Source organism: Scyliorhinus torazame, chromosome 17 (assembly GCF_047496885.1).
Source record: "Scyliorhinus torazame isolate Kashiwa2021f chromosome 17, sScyTor2.1, whole genome shotgun sequence".
Lineage (NCBI taxonomy): Eukaryota > Metazoa > Chordata > Chondrichthyes > Carcharhiniformes > Scyliorhinidae > Scyliorhinus > Scyliorhinus torazame.
In genome coordinates this window covers 150114710-150131505 of record NC_092723.1, presented here as the reverse complement: position 1 = coordinate 150131505, position 16796 = coordinate 150114710, and the positions used below count along the sequence as shown (strand labels likewise).

The following is a 16796-nucleotide window of genomic DNA, read 5'->3' as shown; positions in this document are numbered from 1 at the left end:
GCAGACAAGAGTGGTTAGTTGACTTTTGTGTAGAATATTGGATGATTTGGTTGACAAAGTTCATTTGGAATGATTGCATTTATTTCAGCACCACCCTCCTTTGACAGTAGCACATTCACATCACTTCTACAAACTCAAAAAGAGCCAGTAGAAATCAATCAGCAACTAGCCTGAATGCGCTTGATAATCCTTTTAAATATGTTATTTCTTGGGTGGGGGGGGGGGGGGGGGGGTGTTCCGTACTGCTGCTAAAGGGGCTGGTTTAGCACAGGGCTAAATCGCTGGCTTTGAAAGCAGACCAAGGCAGGCTAGCAGCACGGTTCAATTCCCGTACCACCCTCCCCGAACAGGCGCCAGAATGTGGCGACTAGGGGCTTTTCACAGTAACTTCATTTGAAGCCTACTTGTGACAAGAAGCGACTTCATTCATTCATTCATAAAGGCACGCTCAGCTATGCGCGTTTGAGAGAGTGCATTAGCTGGAATAGCAAGATCAAAAATGGCAGTGCCTGTGTCAAATTAGTGCTACTTGCTGACTGATTCACAATCTACAATGCATCTCGCTTTTCTTTGATTCCTATGTGAGTTCTGAGAGAAGAAGTGATTTGGTATGCCTAGCATCGAGTAATGAAAATATGTTTTGTATACTTAGCAAATTGCAGTTAGAATGACAAAGCTGTACAAAATTGCACAGCATTTTGTTTTTTTACGGAGAATTGGTGCAAAGTTCAAAAACAGGTCAGTCCCAAAGTATTAAATAACCTGTTCTCAATAACAACCTCACAATTATTTAATCAAAACCTGTTAAAATATTTTTGTAAAACTTTCCTCTGTACTCTAGTTTCTCTGTACTTCTCAATCATCAGTTGAATAATCACAAGCCATTAATTTTATTAAACCTTGCGTGGCAGCTCTCACTACCAACCATGCCACCATGAAGTGAGCCAGGTACCTCATCACTTTCTGTAAGATGAGGCATTGACTGTGTCCCAAAAAACAGCTATGTTTTGTTTCAGAAAACTTTAACGCTGCACTTTCCAGTCTTTGCAAATCTGAATAGTCTTATGTTGTTCAATGTACAAATGCATTGCCCAAATGTAGTGAAAATAGAGATGGTTTACAACGGTTGGTCTTTGACAGTCATGACATGCAGGAAGAATAATTGGGCAGTGGACTGTGTATTTTTAAAAAGAAAGCACCTTGAAATAATGGGCATTCTCAAAATGGCTTCTGGAAAGTCATGAGACGTCTGTTTATAGTTTTTGGATAAACTAAGACAAAATGTCTGGGGAGTTACTTCATTGACTGCCCATCACTGGATACCCCTCCCCCCCCCCCCCACTACCTCCCGCTACCCTCACCCACTATCGCCCCCCAGCACCCTCCCACCCCCCACCCCCGCACTATTCCCTCTACCCCTGTCAAGCACACACTTCGGTTTCTTAAGGATGAAATTCAGTGAGCTAATCATAACTGGTGTTGTCATAGGATATCAATTATACACCTCGTGCAGCACAAAGAGGTCATCACCCAGCAATAAGAAAGGAGTCCAGCCTTGAGCATACAGTCGTCTGAGGTAGTGAAAAGAGAAATAAACTTGTCTTCACCTATAAGAGTATATTTATTCTCTACAGAAGCTCAGCTGAAAACCCAAAATTCAACTTCCAGTGTCTTCAATGAACCATAGGGAGAATCCTTCAGATGAATGTTTTTCATCTTAAAGGACTGCTTTTTCTTTCTTCATTCGTTCATGGAATGTGGGTGTCACTGGACCAGCATTTATTGCCCATTCCTTTTTTAACATTAAAACATTTTTTTTTTAAAGTACCCAATTAAATTAAGGGGCAATTTAGCCTGGCCAATCCACCTATCCTGCACATCTTTGGGTTGTGGGGGTGGAACCCACACAAACACAGGGAGAATGTGCAAACTCCACACGGCCAGTGACCCAGAGCCGGGATCGAACCTGGGACCTCGCCTCCATGCTGCCCCTTTATTGCCCATTCCTGAGGGCAGTTAAGAGTCTGGTCTACATCTGGATTCACAGGTAAGGACGACAAATTTCCTTCCCTAAAGGACCACGCCGGGATTCTCCAAAATCCCGGCCAAGTGTTGACGCCGGCATAAACACCGGAGTGTTTCACATCGGCGTCAACGAGTCTCTTGACCCAGTATTTAGTGGCCGCAGGGGGCCAGCACGGCTCCGGAGTGCTTCACGCCAGCGCTGACACGAGGTCCTGCGCGTGGTGGCCCTCTCCGCGCCGGCGCCGTGCAACATGGCGGAGCCACACAGCGGGCCCGCGCGGAAGGACGTAGGCCCCCTCCAGATCGCGTGCGCCCACTGATCGCGGGCCTGGCCATTGTGCAGGACCCCGCCGAGTCTGTTCCCCCTCAAGCAGCAGCTGCAGGACCTCCAAGACCAAGGAGTGATCTCCAGAGTTACGGAACCAACCGACTGGGTCAGTTCCATGGTGTGCGTAATAAAGCCTTCCGGCAAGCTCAGAATCTGCATACATCCAAAGGATCTGAATCGCAACATAATGAGGGAGCATTACCCAATCCCCAAGCGCGAAGAGATCACATGCGAGATGGCTCGCGCCAAGCTCTTCACCAACCTTGACGCCTTGAAAGGATTCTGACAAATTCAACTGGACAGATCCAGCAGGAAACTGTGTACCTTTAACACCCCTTTTGGCAGATATTGTTACAACAGGATGCCGTTTGGGATCATATCGGCGTCAGAAGTGTTCCACAGGATCATGGAACAAATGATGGAAGGCATTGAAGGTGTTCGCGTCTATGTCGACGACATAATCATTTGGTCCACCACCCCGCAGGAGCATATCAGTCGTCTCCAGCGCGTGTTCAAACGCATACGGGAGCAGGGCCTACGCCTCAACAGAGCCAAATGCTCCTTCGGCCAGACGGAACTCAAGTTCTTAGGGGACCACATCTCCCAGTTGGGTGTGCGGCCGGATGCGGACAAGGTGGCTGCCATCACAGCCATGAAAACGCCAGAGGACAAGAAGGCGTCCTCCGATTTCTGGGCATTGTCAACTTCCTAGGGAAGTTCATCCCTAACCTCGCCTCTCATACCACAGCTCTCAGGAACCTGGTGAGGAAGACGACAGACTTCTAATGGCTTCCTGCTCATGAGCGCGAATGGAGAGAACTTGAAACCAAACTTACCACGGCCCCGGTATTGGCCTGTTTTGATCCAGCAAAAGAGACAAAAATTTCGACCGAATGCAGTCAATCTGGCATTGGGGCAGTGCTCCTGCAACGCAATGAGGCCTCATCATGGGACCCCATTGCATATGCGTCACGCGCCATGACCCCCATGGAACAGCGCTACGCGCAGATAGAAAAGGAGTGCCTGGGCCTTTTGACCGGTGTCGTCAAGTTTCATGATTATGTGTATGGCCTTCCCCAATTCACCGTCGAGACCGACTATCGCCCACTGGTCAATATAATACAAAAAGACTTGAACGACATGACGCCTCGCCTCCAGCGCATTCTGCTCAAACTCTGGTGATACGACTTCCAGCTCGTATACACCCCGGGCAAAGACCTGATCATAGCCGACGCTCTGTCCAGGGCAGTCAACACCCCGTGTGACCCAGTGGGATTCGTCTGCCAGGTTGACGCCCATGTGGCCTTCGTGGCCTCCAATCTACCGGCCACGGATGAACGCCTCGTCCAAATTCACCGCGAGACTGCAGCTGACCCCCTGCTACAGCGTGTCATGCGCCACCTAACAGACGGGTGGCTCAAGGGCCAATGCCCGCAGTTCTACAACATCAGAGACGATCTGGCGGTAGTCGATGGTGTCCTCCTGAAGCTGGACCGCATTGTTCTCCCGCACAGCATGCACCAGCTTGTCTTGGAACAGCTACACGAGGGCCATCTTGGCATGGAGACGTGCCGCCGATGGGCCCGAGAGGCAGTGTACTGGCCCGGCATCAATGACGACATCGCCAACACAGTGCTCAACTGCCCCACCTGTCAGCGGTTCCAGCCAGCCCAACCACGTGAGACCCTACAGCCTCATGAGTTGGTCAGGTCCCCTTGGTCCAAGGTCGACATCGACCTGTTCCACACGCTGGGCAGGGACTATGTTCTGATTATTGACTATTTTTCAAACTACCCGGAGGTGGTACGTTTGCACGACATCACATCGTCTGCAGTCATCCGTGCCTGTAAGGACACTTTTGCTCGTCACGGCATCCCACTCACTGTGATGTCGGACAATGGCCCCTGCTTCGCAAGCCAGGAATGGTCCAACTTTGTCAGGAGGTACAACTTTGTGTATGTGACATCCAGTCCGCTGTACCCCCAATCCAATGGCAAAGCGGAGAAGGGCGTCCACATAGTCAAACGGCTCTTCTGCAAGGCTGCCGATGCGGGATGCGACTTCTACCTCGCCCTGCTGGCCTATCGCTCGGCCCCACTGTCCACTGGCCTGTCGCCAGCCCAGCTGCTCATGTGTCGCACCCTGAGGATGACGGTGCCGTCCATTCACGTCCCAGACCTCAACCATATTCCGGTCCTTCGACGAATACAACTGTCTCGTGTACAGCACAAGGCGGCTCATGACTCCCGTGCAGCTGATCTCCCTGCTCTGGCTCCAGGTGGCAATGTCCGCATCCATCTTCCGGATGGTGGCTGGTCTGCAACTGCTGTGGTTCTTCAGCAGGTGGCTCCCCGCTCGTTCCTGGTTCATCTATCGGATGGTTCCATTCTGCGCCGTAATCGACATGCCCTTCGTCTCGTTCCATGCTCGCTACGTGATCCTCCGCCAGTGCCACGCCCTCCTGTTGTCTCTGACCTGGACTATGCGGAGATTCCAGTTACTCTGCATCCTCCTCACTCTGACGCAGTCCAGCCCGCTCCTCAACCGATGGCTCCTGACCCACCCTTGAGGAGGTCAACCAGAATTCATCGCCCATCTCAGAGACTTAATTTGTGAACTTTGTGCACTAATGGACTCTCTGGTCTGTTCTGTTCTTCCGTTTAATCGTTCAAGTGGTTTGTATATAGTGTTCATCTCGTTATTTGTGTGACACACTGTTTTTCTGCACCAGGCACCTTCCCATGTAAATAGCTTAGTTTTATGTACATAGTCCTGTAAATATTTTGCACACACATCGTCAGGAGCATTCACCATACACTATTTATTGTCACACAGGCACATTTTTTAATATAAAAGGGGGATGTCATAATATACACCAGTATATCATGGTGCAGACACACTGATGGACACACAGTGGGACCAATCAACATACACAACACCGCAGCCAATCACCAGTGAGAGCACATGCACTATAAAGACAGGGGGCATCAGAGTTCCCGCCCATTCGAGTAGCAGCTAGCTAGGAGCACAGAGCTCACAGCCTGCAACACAGACATTCACCATGTGCTGAGTGCATCAACTGGTTAGGACAAGGCAAAGTTCTTTAGTTAAAGCTAGTATCGTATTTACCCACAGTTCAAGTATGTTTAAATAGTTAACCTTTTAATAAAATAGTGTTGCACTACTTCAAGTGTTGGTGACCTGTATGTGATCCAGAACACCCAACACATCAACTGTCTTGCCAGCTTATTCGCCTGGACTGTGCCTGGTAGCTAATGAGGGGGAGCAGCTCTTAAACTGATCCCACAGAGTAAACCCCAGACAGCAAGCAGCCATGCCACAGCGCAGACCAGCCTCATGATTCAGAGATGCTGACCTGGCCAGATTGTTGGACGCTGTGGAGTCCAGACGAGACACCCTGGGCGGTAACTCTTTGATCCTGAGGCTAAGTGTTGACGCCGTTGTAAATGCCGTCACGTTTCACAACGGCGTCAACAGGCTCCAAGGGGCCAGCACGGCACTGGTTAGACCCACGCCATTCCGGCTGCCGATACCGGCATCAAATGGGCGGCGCGGGTCTGCGCCTGCGCAGTGTGACCGGCGTGATTGCGCGCATGCGCGGTGGCTTCCTTCTTTGCGCCGGCCTTAACGCACCATGGCGTAGGGCAACAGGGGCCGGCGTGGAGCAAAAGAGGCCCTCAGCCTGAGAGGCCAGCCTGACGATTGGAAGGCCCCGATCGCGGGCCAAGCCACAGCGGAGGCCCCCCGCCCCAGGGTTGGACCCCCCTTACCCCCCCACCAGGCCGCCCCCGGAAGGATGCACTCCGCGGTCCCGCCGGGTAAGACCACACGTAGATGGTGCCGGCAGGACTCGGATTTTTTTTGCCGCCACTCAGCCCATCCTGGGTGGAGAATCGCCGGAGGGGGCGACCGACGCCTCCACTCTCCGGAGAATTGGTGGACCGGCGTCGGGGCGGCGTCACGCGATTCGCGCCTGGCCCGGTGATTCTCCGGCCCGGCGTGGGCTGAGAGAACCCCGCCCCCTGTTCCCCTGAGGGGGTTGTGGGGTCAGCCAAAGGTCAGCCAATGCCGGCTGGTAGGCAGTGGCAGTGTCGGCAGCATGGGGAATGTCACTAGGAGGACCGTCACATAGTGTTACAAGAAGCTCAACGACGTCCACCGGGCCGCATGGGTGAGTTGCCATCGGCCCCCTAGCACTGGTCTTGTCTGTCACCCTTGGTTCACCCCCCCCCCACTCCGCTCCCCCCGACGACACGGCGGTACCTCCAGCACAATAACGCGACCGTGCCCCAGCACAACCTTGTATCCACCAGCACATCCCACCCATTCTCAGCAGCGATGCCCACTCCTGGCCCTGCCATAGCCACCCTGCGATGCACGAAACATGTGGCTCATGATCCCTCACTCTGTCCTTGCAAGAGAAGTTTTATCTATAACAGACAGGAAAGGGCCTCGACGGAAAGAGGACTGCTGGACATCAGAGCCCTCACTCCCTGTGATAAACAGGCCCTGGACAACACAAGGGTGGCAGAGGGCAGAGTGGTTAATGACACCGAGCTTTGCTTGCACCTGATAAAAACCACACTGCACAGGTAAGTATCTACCCACCTTCACGCTGATGGCTTGTCACATGTGTGTTGTTCATGCCAAACATAATGATCCTTCCCTTTCACTGAGAATGTCCATTCTCCCGCAGGATCGACATGTCATGGTGGCAGCCCAGTCGGGGTCCCCTCCGTCCCCCCCCCCACTCCCCCCACCCATACTACAACCCCAGCGTCGGAGGTGAGATACGATGATGCCACCATTGAGGTGTCACAGCTATCATCCCCATCTACCACCAGCACAGACACACACCTTGGTGGGCGAAAGTAGTGGACAGGCTTCTGGGGCACAATCTGATGAGCAGCACACAGTTGCTGATGCACATCAGATGGAGGCAAGGACATCCAGTCGGAGATCTGCTTCACCCAGGATCCAGCTGAATCCCAGTCCGATGTCAATCCTCTGGACCAGGTTGTCACAGAGCTGATGCAGGTAATGGATGGCCATGAGTGTGCGGCCATGAGATTCAGAGGGGGATGTCAGCGGCTCTTCAGGGGGGTCCATAACTGATTGGAGGAATCCCAAAGGCTACGGGCACAGGTGATGGCACCAGTAACACGTGGCACATAGGCCAACACTGCGAGGGTGACGACAGCAGTGGAGAGCCTGGGGCACGACGTCAGCAGCGTGAGTGGTGGTGTCCAAAGCATTGCTCAGTCTTTGACAGCCAAGGCTGAGGGCCTCGACAGCATGTCCGAGTCGCTGAGGAACGTGGCCCAGGCGCAGGTGGACATTGGTGAGGCACTGCAGAGCGCCATCGCTGAGGATGTCAACACCATGGTGCAGACATTGGGGAGCCACCAGGGCTGGCAGAGCCAGAAGACGCAGGGGCCTCTGGAGCTCACTCTAGCCACCCATGGGTCCCAAAGTAAACCCCAGGGCCCTACGGACACTGACCAGGAGGAGGGAGTGGCAGTGGTCACCAGATCTCTCCCCCCCTTCCTGAGAAGGAGTGTCTCGGGATCAGCGGGTGGAGCAGGGTGGCATGGCAAGGCATGTGCCAGCAGCAAGTCGGCCGGGGCACTCTGGCCCTCGGCCTTCCAAAGATCGTCGGCCAGGGGCATCAAAGGCCATAGAGTGTATTAAGCAGCAGGCTACCTCTACCTCTGATGTGCATCCAGAGGACACACCTTGACATAATGGCAGAGCACGGAGGGCTAAGCAGATAGAGGATCTCTGAGAGGCACTGGGGGAGATGGAGGGGGTGGGGGTGGCACCATCGGTATCTAGGGAGAGTTAGGATCGCCATTGTACACCATTAAAACACCTTACACCCGAGATGTGTGAACCCTCTGTCATGTTATTCCGCACTGCGGGCCGGCCTGCACCCCCTCCACAGTTGCCCTCCCTGGGCTCCAGCCCCCAGGCACGGTGGTCCTGGATCTGGGTATCCCCACCCCCTGTGAGGCATGCTCCATGCAGGTGATAGGTGTGCGCCGTCTCTCAGCAAACAGACAGGAGTCAGACGATTACATAGATTGAGGAGCACCAGACCTCTCTCACAGGTTATCATCATTCTCCTGCCTTGTATAGGGACCCGCTGACAGTGCCGACACAGGCCCAGGACCCTGAAGTGATGTAACTGTAATGGGGGGTGTATTGCATTGCACCACCAGAGCGGTCGAGGTATCGGAACAGCATTTTCAGCAATCTGAAGCGCTGCATAATGACATCCTGGTTGGCCACATGGGCCTCATTATATCGGATCTCCGCATCTGTCTCCAGCCTCCGTACTGGCACCATTAGCCAGGACCTCAATGGGCACTCCTTAACCAAGAGACAAACGGTCATCCTGGGGTGTCCTTTGAAGACCCCGGGGACCTCCGATTGTCCTGGGATGTAGCTGTTGTGCACGCTCCCTGGGAAGCGTGTACACACGTGCATGATCTTGAGGTGGCGGTCGGACACAAGTTGAATGTTCAGGGAGTGGAATCCCTTCATTTTAATGAAGAGAGCTCCTGGACCACCCTGTGCGTGCAAAGTGGCATGTTTGCCATCCATTACCTGCTAGACCTGGGCCATCCCAGTGATGGCGGAGAATCCTGCATGCACTGGCATATTGATGGACTTGGTTTGATTTGATTTGATTTATTGTCACATGTACCGAAGTACAGGGAAAAGTATTTTTCTGCGGCCGAGGGAACATACACAGTACGTACATGGTAGACAAAAAGAATAATTAACAGGGAACATGGACAAATGGTTCATCAACAAACAGTGATTGGTTACAGTGTGGAGCAAGGGGCCAAACAAAGCAAATACATGAGCAAGAGCAGCATAGGGCGTTGTGAATAGTGTTCTTACAGGGAACAGATCAGTCCGAGGGGGAGTCATTGAGGAGTCTTGTAGCTGTGGGGAAGAAGCTGTTCCTATGTCTGGATGTACGAGTCTTCAGACTTTTGTACCTTCCGCCTGATGGGTAGTCCAGATTAAAGTGTATATAGTCAGGTGTCCAGGCAAACAAAGCATCCGTGACTTCATGGATACACTTCTGGGCTGTTGGCTGGGATATGCCGCACAAGTCTCCACTTGATCCCTACAATGATCCTGAGGCGTAAAGGTTCAGGGTTGCAGTGAACCTGATGGCCACCAGGAGCAAGTAGCCTCCTCCTCCATGTGGTGTCAACTCCAGGAGGACATGGCACATATGCTGCACCTTCCCCTTGTTGAGACAGAGACCCCTGTGGCACATGCTGTCTGACATCTCCTTGAACAACCAGCGACGCCTGTATACGTTGGGCTGTCGCCGGCCTCCCCCTCTGGATCCCTCGCTGGCCTGATGCGTGCCTGGGCCTCAGGGTGTGGGGCAGACCCCTGCACATTGGCAGCCACCTGGAACCTCTGTCAGCGTTGCTGCCGTTGCTTTCTCCAGCATCTGGCCACCTGGCCTGCCACCAGCACCGTGAGGGCAGCTGCTGCGGGGTCCACAATATCATCCATCATGTGATATCTGTAAGGAATTGGAGAGGTGAGAGACAGACAATCAATATGGCTTCCTCACCGGGACCCCCAAATCCCCCAAGTCTCCCCCACCCTCCCATCTCACAGGGTGCCATCCAACAAGCCGGATATGCTGAGGACCCCGCCTTGCAAACAAACATCCGGCCACAGCTGGGGCCTCTGGGTTCCGGGCCCAGACCCCTGCCGGGAACATCACTTGGACCAGGGGCAGGTTCTCTCCCCGATCCATGCACTCACCTTCTGGTGGTGGGGATGTCCCGAGTGCTGAGCCCTGCTCCTGGGTGTTTGATTGTTAGCTGCTGCCTCTGTGGTGTCGATGCTTCCAGTTAATGCTTTACTTCAGCTGATGGGTTGAGAAATCTGAGAAAGTTCCAGAAGGTATCTGGGCCTTATGCCTCTTGAAACTCTTGTGAGTTCCGAGATGTTTTCAACTTTTCTAGTTTTCAACAAGTCATTTCTGCTGTGCGATAAATGAGATAAATGAAATACAGAACTAACTGGTGAATACATGGCGTCATTCAGATAGTTCGACAGAAAAATACATGTAATCTAAAATCCAACCATAAACTTTCAGCACAAAGATGCAAAAATGGCTATTTTCCCAAACCTTGGAAATGAAGGGTAGCAATAAAGCTTGTCCAAAATGGACTTGGATACCTTGAAATGAAACTCCAGTAGTGCTAGTGTCGGTATTACCGATTTTTACTGGAGACTTGACAATTTTGAACTGTTTTTTCCTTTGGGATAATATCGATAGATCAAAAACCTTTTATTGAATGTGAATAATCTGACTGTGTCAGTAAACCGTATTTTGTGGGTGTGAAAAGCTTTACTTGTACTCTATAGTAAAAAAACACTGATATATCCAGGAATGCATTTTGAAGGTGTGCTATTTTCATTTCAACACAAGGTGGTGATACATGTACTTGAATCTTGCACAGAGAAGGTTCCTTCACTCTACACCACTAGGGAACTGTTGTGCGAGTCTGCAGTTTCTCTGCATAATCACTGGTAAATTTGCATTCTTCATCATAATCAGGTTTGTTGTTTGCAAAACCTTAAATTTTTGAAGCAAATATACAAACAAACATAGATAAATAAAATCTCATTTGGGAAAAGAGTGCTCAGTATAAGTGAATCCCAAAGGGGGCAACACACTCAGATTGCCCGGGGGGCATGTAAACTTTCTAATATTAACAACTGTGCCTCATTTAAATAAATGCTCCCAAAGTTTCACCTGACACCCAGCCAGATTCATTACCTGGTTGGTCAGCAGGATCACAAATCTGTTGGCAGGAGGCTTCAGCACCGAGACCTATGGGAATGTTCACCTGCGGTCAGTGGGCGGAAGACTCTGGAAGTTTGGAGTGAGTGGCCGAGAGATTCCAGTGCAATTCGGGGTGGGCCAGGATCAGGGAGGAAACCTTTTGGGGTCTTGGATGAGCAGTCTTGTTCCATCTTGCCCACAAGGTTCTGACAGAAATGGTACTTAAACCTTGCCTTGATGTCTTCTGGTTTGTTGGCTCCTCCTTAAGTTTTATCCATTCCATGCAAGGGCAGGGGGATTCCCAACGACTGGAATATTCTGGCCTATATCTTAAATTTGGTATGTGGTGTCATATCAATATGTTGGAATGCCAAGCGATTTGGGCATTGCTTGTTGTCCATCCTTAATTGCCCTTGAGTAGGTGGTGGTGAGCCACCTTCTTGAAACTTTGCACTCAATGTGGTGTAGGTACACCCACGGAGCTATTCGGAAGGGAGTTCCAGGATTTTGACCTGCCGACAGTGTAGGAACAGCAATATGGTCTCAAGTCAGGATAGTGTCTAGTGGTTCTTCAGTGGGTTCCATACACTGTGGGGATTTCTCTGTCTCTTTGGTAAAATCACATCATGGCGTATTTGATGTCAATGTGCCATGATCTTTGCATTTACAATAGGCCCCCAATTTCCTGAATCAGGGGACACAGCAGGCTGAAAACTGGTGAAGGTGAACGAGCATCAAGCAAGGAAAAGGGTACTTGGTGAAACATTGCCTCAGCCTAATCTTAACCCCACTCTTGTACCATGCTGGCTGTGTGAGGGGAATTGAAATCACAACCTGATTGTCTAAGGTCTGAGGTGAGAATTATTCAGTACAGCAAGGCACTGCAGGCATGGCGGTTGTGGAGCTAACACATTTAGGAAAGGAAGGAGAAAGAATTGAAGAATTAGCTGAAAACAAAACACTAAAAAGCACCAAAGTGCAAATGCCCCACACTATTGTAAATCTAAATATTAAAAAAAAGTCAAGTGGTCAAACAGTCAGTGTCTGTGGAAGATTAAATCCATATGGTGAAATCAGGGTAGTACGCCCCCAAAATTTAAAGATATATTTTAAAATTCTTGCGATAGTCTGATTACCAATAATTCATAATTGAATCAAATCAAAGCAAGTTTCAAATGAATTTATAAATACTTTTATATATTAACTCTTTTGCCATTGTATCTATTATGGGCAGGACTCTTCAGACCCCCAGTTGCGTGTTTCTTGCCGATTCTCTCTTCCCGCCGCTTGTCAATGGGATTCCCATTGAAGCCACCCCACGCCACTGGGAAAGCCATGGGTGGGTGTGCACCGCCAGCAGGAAAAGAGAATCCCAATGACTGAACAATTCCGGTGTATATTTTAAATTTTGTATGTTGTGTCATATTAATATATTGGAGTGCCAGACAGGAAAATATAACCTTTTCCTTACAGTCTATTCCATACAGATGTGATCCTCATTATATAAACACTTCCCAACTACTCACATTCATCTTGAAGGAAAACTAATTTAAAACCTTGCTAAATAATGTAGTATAAGGGGTTCATTCTAACTGTGATGTGCTAATGAGACACAGTACACGTCATCACAGGAAGTGATGCAATGTCTCATGATCTTGTTCTCCCTTGTAGACATCATGACAAGGAAGCCACAGTAAGTTGTTCCTTGATAAAGTTAATGTTTTTCTTACCTCACCATACTCTGTAAATATGCTGTGGTAGCATAACAAGACCAAGAATATCATATGGTGGCAGCGATTGAAAGAACAAGTATGGAAAAGTCTCTGTCATTGCTTGAAAGTTATGAACAGTTGCAGGTCTCAATCAAGCAGAAGCTTGACTCAATTAGTGCCACAGATTTCCTTACATTGCAACACATTAGACCTTGTGGTGGAGCTAAACAGTGAGCAGGTCAGTACACTATTCTACACAATTGGTGGCTGTGCAGATGATATCCCAGTCAAACAAGGGATCAATGAAGAAACATCCACATATGATGAAGCAATAAAAGCACTTGATACCACCTTCAATCTGCAAAAGAATACCATTGTTGAGCAGGTTAAATTTAACAAGTGTACCCAATGACAAGGGTGACATGTTGATATGTTTAACAATGATCTGCATAGACTGAAAGGGAACTGTGAATATGTCAGCTTAAAAAATGAACTAATCAAGGACAGAACTGCTTTTGGTGTCTTGCATGAAACATTGTCTGACGACCATGTGCAGTCGAGAGATAATTTAACTAAAGACAAGCTGAGGTCAGGAAGAAAAATTGACCTGTGATTCGGGTGACAGGGAGAAACATATCCCCAATACAACTGACTTGGTGAAGTATGATAAAATTAAAAGCAGTGAGGTGGCTGTACAAAGGCAGGGGAGGCAGGAAGAGGGTTCATCAACCTTACCAACTAACCATAATCATTATAGGCACAAAACCTGTCCTGGCAAAGAGGCCAAATGCCATTTTTGCGGGAGAAGGGTCAATTCTACAGACTAAAAAAAAGATAAATCTTTGAAAGGTGGTAAGTTCCATGAAGTAGAAGATATCACCGATATTGTGACGATCTTTTTTTGGAGAGATTCAGAAACCAAGTGGAATCTACTGGAGTGCAGATAACCTAGCAGACGAAAACAAAAACGTGCTTTAAGTTAGCCACAAGTGCAGACGCCTTTAATTCCAACAACAGGATCCAGAAGGCTGTTTTAGCCTGGTGATTGCAGATTGGCTGACATCAGCGCTGACTTGATTTGATTCACTTGGCTGGTGGCCAATCAATTATCCAAAAAGGCTGTATTCTGCCCCGGCAACAGGTGGCGATTGGATATTTTTCTTCTGAGATGCCTTTCAGTGCCAAGGCTGGTCTTTTTCATTTCACCTTTTGTTCTCAAGCCTGGATGGAAGAGTTCCAATTCTCTCTCTCAAAGATCTCTCAAAGAATTATTTTTAAAAATCCAGTGATTTCACCTGGCACCGCTGCTAGCCCCTCAGCAGTCCCGGAATCGGTGTGGGTTCGACGCCGATTTTTTCATTGTAGACCTCCTGCGAATTCTCTGTTTGAGCCGGCACTTAGCTGCTTAAACGGAGAATCCAGCCCTAGTTCTCTTCAGCCATCACGAATGCAATCATTCATTACAGGGAGCGAAAAGTCACTGAAACTAAAGAGTTCTCCACTCTGAAATGGGGAAGCCTAGATTAACTTACATCTGATTTGCGGAGTAGAGGAACGGGAAAGCCAAGACAATCAGCCTAAAAAGTTTAGAATTTCCACAGTTGCTCACAGAACTAGGGAAGCTGAAGACAGCCACACAACATCATTCTACATCCTGAATGAAGCCAATGTGTCTCTTTACACCGACATGTGCCAAAGGTAAGGAAAGAAATTAACTCTACATTGAAGAAAGAGGGTATTTCCTTGGCGACAGAACCAACAAACTGGTGCTCTGTGATGGTCCCAAAGCCAAAAACCAACGGATCTGTCAGGAGTTACATAGATCTTACATAGATAAACAAAGCAGTGGGAAACAAAGATCGTCCTATGACATCTGTGGATGAGAGCTCAGGAAAATTGGGAAAATTATCAATCTTCACTAAGTTAGATGCAGATTCTAGTTTTGTTTCAACAACCTATCCTTCAGCATCACATCAGTGCCAGAAATATTTTAAGAGGACAATGTCAAGCATTCCTAGGAGGACTGAATGGGGTTGTATATCCCATGGATGATGTCCTGATCCATGGATCCAGTCAGACAGAACATGACATGAGAGTGTGGGCTGTGCTGTGATGCCTCCAGGAATCAGGACTTAATTGCAGATTCTCGCAGACGATTGTCAAGTACCTTCGGCATGTTGTGGATACACTCAGCGTCAGAGTTGATTCACAATAGAGAAGAACAATCAAAGAAGTTTCCAGCTTTTCAGTACATGACTGAGCTCCAGAGCTTCATGGGTATGGTAAATGGTAGCACGGTGGCACAGTGGTTAGCACTATCGCCTCACACCACCAGGGACCTGGGTTCAATTCCGGCCTTGGGTGACTGTAAGGAATCTGTACATTCTCCCCATGTCTGTGTGAGTTTCCACCGGCTGCTCTGGTTTCCGCCCACAGTCCAAAGATGTGCAGGTTAGGTGGATTGGCCGTGCCAAAATTTCCCCTTAGTGTCCAAAGATGCTCAGGTTAGGGTGGGTTGTGGGGATAGGGTGGGGGAGTGGGAATAGGTAGGGTGCTCTTTCAGAGGGTCGAGGGGCTGAATGACCTCCTTCTGCACTGTAGGGATTCTATGGTTCTATTCTAAGTTGGATGATTCCTGCCCAACCTTTGCTGTCATCAGTGAGCTATTCCATCAACTGCTATAACAAGATGCTACTGGGAGGTTGCTGGGAGGAAGCACAGCAGAGTTCTTTAGAGAAAGTCAAAGAGATACTGATATCACCTGATATTTTAACCCAGAAGTACCCATTACCATTGCTGCAGATGCATCTCCTACAGGGTTGGGAGCTGTACTCTTTCAGATTCAGACAGATGGAAAGCATAAATCAGTTTCGTATAAATCCTGTTCACTGACTCACAGAGACTAGGCAGAGATAGGAAGTGATAGAGAAAGAAACATTAGCTGCTACAGGGGCTTGTGAGAAGTTTTCAGATTATGTTCTTTGTCTCCACTGCAAGGTAGAGACAGACCACCAACCCTTCATGACACTCTTAAATTCTAAGGATTGAGCAAAAATGCCTCCACGAGTACAACGATTCGTATTGAAGATCATGATGAGGTTTGATGCAAAGACAGAGCCTGTCCTGGGAAGGCAGCAGAATACAACAGATGCTTTGTCCTTTGTCCAGTGGTAAAACCCAAACAAGGTGATGTAGCCCTTGTCGAAGAGGTAGAAACTTCAGCTTCGACAACAACCTCAACTCTACCAGCAGCAACTCAGCAACTAAATTAAATCAGAGATGCACAGAAAACTGATGAAGAATTACTATGAATAGAGAGGACACCTCAGTATCATTGGTGATTTACTCATTTGTGACTGGAGTTTGGTCATTTTGAGAGTTCTGAGAGTTCATCCAGCAGAGGGCAGTACAGCAGAACTGCTGATTGGATGTTGCGGGGGAATTTGGCATACGTCCGTTGTGCTCATCCTAACTTGAAGGTGTACCTGAGCAAGAAACCCTAGCTGTTCAAGTGAAGACAAGCATCCAGCAGAGGGCAGTAGAGCGGAGCTGCTGATTGGTTGTTGCGGGGGAATTTGGCATACGTCCGTTGTGCTCATCCTGACTTGAAGGTGTACCTGAGCAAGAAACCCTAGCTGTTCAAGTGAAGACAAGCATCCAGCAGAGGGTAGTAGAGCGCAGCTGCTGATTGGTTGTTGTGGGGGAGATTTTCATACGTCCGTTGTGCTCACCCTAACTTGAAGGTGGTTTGTGGAGGAGCTGTTCTCAAGTGACACCTAAACCCGAAACACTTCTTCAGTGTTTCCCTCTCTACTCCCTCCTCTAACCAAAAAAAAAACCAACCGCTGTAAAGATCAAGAGTAAGGCTCGAGGGCAG

The 16796-nt window shown here is 49.2% G+C and overlaps 1 long non-coding RNA gene across 1 annotated transcript in view; it reads right to left on the bottom strand.

Moving 5' to 3' along the window:
- Window positions 1–9070: 9070 nt before the first annotated feature.
- The window catches only part of LOC140394235 (uncharacterized), a 71795-nt gene continuing 64069 nt past the window's right edge, over window positions 9071–16796 (bottom strand). Inside the window, exons 5-6 of the long non-coding RNA XR_011935836.1 lie at window positions 10178–10397; window positions 9071–9929 (exon numbers count right to left, since the gene is read on the bottom strand). This is a non-coding gene — a long non-coding RNA (uncharacterized lncRNA). The remainder of the gene's footprint in view (window positions 9930–10177; window positions 10398–16796) is intronic.